The sequence below is a fragment of the Echinops telfairi genome, unplaced genomic scaffold (assembly GCF_000313985.2).
Source record: "Echinops telfairi isolate 266 unplaced genomic scaffold, ASM31398v2 ScPeMD7_60;HRSCAF=208, whole genome shotgun sequence".
Lineage (NCBI taxonomy): Eukaryota > Metazoa > Chordata > Mammalia > Afrosoricida > Tenrecidae > Echinops > Echinops telfairi.
Window position 1 is genome coordinate 45,159,853 of NW_022103958.1, and position 4,913 is coordinate 45,164,765.

The 4,913-nt window shown below is 45.1% G+C and overlaps 1 non-coding gene across 1 annotated transcript; it reads right to left on the minus strand.

Annotated features, from left to right (window-relative positions):
* Positions 1–3,814: 3,814 nt before the first annotated feature.
* LOC115869909 lies at positions 3,815–3,977 on the minus strand. The gene has a single exon (XR_004046432.1). It is a non-coding gene; the product is annotated as a U1 spliceosomal RNA (small nuclear RNA).
* Positions 3,978–4,913: the final 936 nt, after the last annotated feature.

Genomic DNA, 4,913 nt, shown 5'->3' on the forward strand with positions numbered 1-4,913 from the left:
ACTTGAGTGGAGGCCCAATGTCCTTCTGCTACCTTAATACTAAACCTATAACTATAGGCACATAGATCTATTTCCCCATCCTCATATAAATATATTGCATATGTACATGTCTTTATCTAGACCTCTATAAATGCCCTTTGCCTCCCAGCTCTTTCCTATATTTCTTTTGATTCTCCTCCTGTCCCACTATCATGCTCAGTCCCCACCAGGGTTTCAGCACTTCAAGCCAGAGTATTTTCAACTGACTCATATGCATGTGAAAGTTGGACACTGAATAAGGAAGACCAAAGCAGAATTGAAACATCTGAATTAGGGCACTCATAAAGCACACTGAAAGTATCATGACTGCCCCAAAGACCAAAAGATCTGTCTCAGAAGAAGTGTAGCCACAATGAATGCTCCTTGGTAAAGATGGTGAGACTTCTTCTCATGTACGTTGGACTTGTCAACAGAGGCCAGTGCCCGGAAGGACTTCATGCTTGGTACAGGAGAGGGCCAGCGAAAAAGAGTCAGGCCCTCCACAAGATGAGTGACACAGTGGCTGCAACAATGGGCTCAAACATCAGAACACCTGCGAGGATGGCACAGGACCCAGCAGTGTTTCCTTCTGGAACGAGCACCCACTGTCCCTCACGTTGTGAAGGGCTAGGAAAAGCCCATGCACTGACAACCAAAGAATAGTTTCAGGGCCAATGAGGCACAGCTGCACCTCAGGAAAAGCTAACCAAACTGAGCAATCACCATCAATGGCCTCCGGCATGAAACAGGTGAATGCAAAAAGCAAATGAATTTGTAAGCATACTTCCAGAGGGTTTTGTGAAATTGTGTTTACGAGTAAAAAGTCTGGCTGCAGCAGTAGCCAATAACAAGCATCCTTCAGATCTCATGTGATTCGTTAAGAGACCACAGTCCCAGAACACCACATCCTGCCACCTCACCCACATCCCGCCACCTCACCACAAGAGAAAAGGCATCTTCAGGAGGCAACTTAGACAGCAGCATCGAACTGTCTTTGTCGCGCTTAGGTTGCATTCTTGACTGCCGGTGGTGCCCCTAGCGGCGACCGGGAGGACGACAAGAGCCCTTCTCGGTGGGTGCTGGTCTACCCACTTCTCGCGTCCGGGGTGCGGCCTGGGGTGCCCGGGCGAGGCCGGCGGGGGAGGGGGTGGGGGGCGCGCTCAGAAAACACACTATCCGAGTGCCTGTTCCCGCATTAAAACCGGTTTAAAATTTTACAAATCAACAAACGCACGCCTCTGAATAAAGAACTCAAGCAGGGAAGGACTAGAAATAGAGATAGGTAAAGAAAATAGTAATAAGTTACTTAATCGAATGAATCGTGCTTAGGAAGGAATGAAGCTCCTGGGTGGTGCTTGACTACTACGATAGTAGCATTTGAGTCTACAGATTGGCAGTGTGAATCCCCCAAGAACACCACAGAGCAAAGTCCTGGTGATCTGCTTCCAGAAAAATCATGGCCCAGAAAGCTCCCTGGAGGAGCATTTTCACTCTGAAGCATGTGGAGTTGCCATGAGTCAGAGTCAACTTGACAGCAAAAGGCAGCTTCTGAAGCTTAATGTAACAGTTAAGGAAAAGAAAACAACTTTAAAAAAGAAAAGGAATAATAATTAGGCATACACTTATAGTCCAATGCCTTCCATAAAACATGGCAGATGGGTGTGGGGAGAGGGCTGTAAATCTCAAGTTTGGCTAAAATTTAAAGAAAGCTGTCAGAAACTGAGAAGCAGAAAGAGGCAAAGAGCTGAAGCCATAGTTAGTTTGCTGTCAGAAATGAAGAAGAAATACTGTCTACTTGGTGGACAATCTGTATAAACTAAGGTGTCCCTGGAGAAGGACACCACACTGGGTACAGAGGCGGGACAGTGAAAAAGGGAAAGTCCCTCCACAAGATGGCCTGACATGGTGGCTGCGACAACGGGCTCCAACATAAGAACACCTGGGAGGATGGTGTGCAGGACCAGGGGGTGTTCGGTTCTGTTTTTCACAAGGTTGCTTTGAGTTGGAACTGACTTGAGGCACCTAACACTAACAACGGAGGAAGAAATAACTGGTGATCTGCTCTCAGAAAGATGACGGCCTAGGAAACCCCTATGAGGCAGTTCGACTCTTTCCTGTATGGTTGGTATAAATCAGAATTGGATAACTATGATAACTAGGTTTTGTGTCCATAGAACTGGGCCAGGATTCTGAGCTGTTTGGCAGTTAAGATCCAGTGATGCCCCATGAGGTGAGCTAACACAATATAATCAAATCCATGATAGTATATGGTGTGAGCAGATAATCAATTGTATGATTAGGTTGGAATGCAATTCCCTTATTTAGGTCCCTTACAGCCATGATAGAGTTGAAAGGATGTTTGCTTGGGGCTATGGCCTACTTCCTGTACAAGTGGACATGTGGAAAAGCTTGCTTTTTGCTGGTCTGCATCCAGCATTTAGCTCATCAACCTCCAGCTGAACCAATGGTTTATCATGTTGCCTGCTGAGCCCTGGAGCCATTAGTGGCCTGATATCTAAACTAATGTTTGACCTATCAACCTTTGATTCATTTATCTGTCCAGTCAGAATCTTGACCTGCTGATCTTGGATTCATCAGCCCTTGAAATTACCTGAGTCAGGAGAAGCCTCCAGCTTAACATCTGACCCACTCAGAATCTGCAGGGAATCAGTTGGACTTGTTTGCTTCTGTAACTGTGCGATTCACTTTCTTAATATCAACCAATCTCTCTGTCTCTGACTCGGTCTCTCTCTGTCTGTCTCTGGCTCAGTGAGTGTGTGTGTGTGTGTGTGTGTGTGTGTGTGTGCATGTGGGTATGTGTGTGTCACTGGTTTTGACCCCAGAGAACCCAGCTTAAAACAACACCCAAGAAAAACATACTAAAAGTATTTATTTTTACATTGAAAACCTGTGGGAAAATACCAGCCCATCACTGGCAATATGGAATTAGGAGAGATTTTTTACTTCTGAATTAAGTCTTCTCAGAGAGGAAGTATTTAGAAAATGAAGCAATGAAAGCTTTTAAAAAAAATAAATCATTTTACTGGTGGCTCTTACATCTTCTTATGAACTGCACGTAGAGTAGTATATTCTGGTGAACTTGGGTTTGTAATGTCAAAACATTTCTGAAAATAGTCTTATTTAATCTGCTCCTTGATTTATAAAAAATAAATTAATGGAAGTCAGTACAATAATGACAATCACAATCCCCATCATATTTTTCTTCCAAATCAAACCTATAAAAGCCATCCTCCCCTGTCTACTCATCTTCATTCAGTGGATTTCAAATGTATGGATACATGAGCAAAATGTAAGGGCACTGCCCCAGGCTGAGAATGTTTTATTTCACTGGTTACCAAACACACAACTCATCTACTACCCTACTCATTTTATACAAGAAGAAATGTTTTAAACACTCATGATGCATTCTGAGAAACAAGACCTTATGTGATTTGCACATTGTGCAAACACCACATTAAAATCTTAAAAGATCCCACTTCCAACTGTCTTCATCTCTGCTGAGCATCACACCTCCTGCAGCTGCTGAGAGAATAGGAACAGGGGTAGGAACAGAGCAAGAGAATGGAGCAGTGAGGGAGGGTTGTTCACTGTGCCCAGATTACTGTTCCAGGGGCCCTACAGCCACTGCTGCTGCTACCTGCCCACCAGACAAAGCCCAGAAGACTCTGTCCAGAGTCATGACCTCTGCTCACCCACTGGTATCCCACCTATGATCCAGTTCTGCAAACATCTGGGTTTGGGGTCTTTAAAACCAGTAAAGGGAAATAATAAGACAAAAAAGAGAGATGCTTTCTCTTATTAAAGAAAAAAAAATCTCTCACCCCCGCCCCCCCACTTAGGGAAATCACAGGGGTCAGCAAATCCAGAGTGCAATGGATACACCTCACCCTGGGAAAACCACCTTCGTGATCATGGTATCTCCCCTGCCAGGTAAGGATAACCAACAATTCTTAAGGGACCACGGGCAAATAAGTATATGCAGCCAGCTGTTGCCCTAAGTGACATTATGTGACACATGCTTGTATTTGTATTTATGGGGGAAAAATAACCACCTGTCACTATTTCTGCCAGTTGGCTTCACATTCGAGATACTCCTGTAGTAGACAGACAAGCAAGGAGAGGCTGGGAGCCCAGTCTTGGTGTCTCTCCAGTCAGACCTGTCCCCTCTCGACTTCTTACAGCTCACAGCGCTGAACACAGCGCAGGGCAACACCAAAACACGCATGAGGCTTTGTGATCCCTCCTCCAGGGCTTCCTGTTCCAAGCTCTTCCCTCTCAACTGCCCTCCCAACATCTTGCTGTCCCAAAGGGATAGACTTCTCAAAGGGATTACGTTGAAGTGGGGGTGGCTTTCACATACAGAAATGTATTCTCTCACAGCTTATTGTGTTTAGGGGCCAATGAGTCAGTTCCAACTCATAGTGACCCCATGCCCAACAGAATGAAACATCACCCGGTCCGTGCCAGCCTGAAGATTGTTACATCTGAGGCAATCCATTCTGTTAAGGGTCTTCCTCTTTTTTGATGACCCTCGACTTTACCAAGCCTTTACGAGACCCTTGAGAAGGACTGAGCTCTCCTGATCACATGTCCAAAGGAAGTCAAAGTCTCACCATCCTCACTTCTAAGAAGCATCCGGGCTGTACTCCTCCCAAGACAGATTTGCATTTGTCTTCTGGAAGTGCGCCATCCTTTCCATATGCTCCACCAACCCCACAATTCAAATGCACCAATTCCTCTGTGGCCTTCCTTATTCACTGTCCAACTTTCCCGTGCATATGAGGCCACTGAAAAGAGCAGATATAACACGTAGTCTTTGTTCTCAAAGGAATGCTAGTGAAAAGAATTTCAGTAGTGGTAATCACAATTCAGAG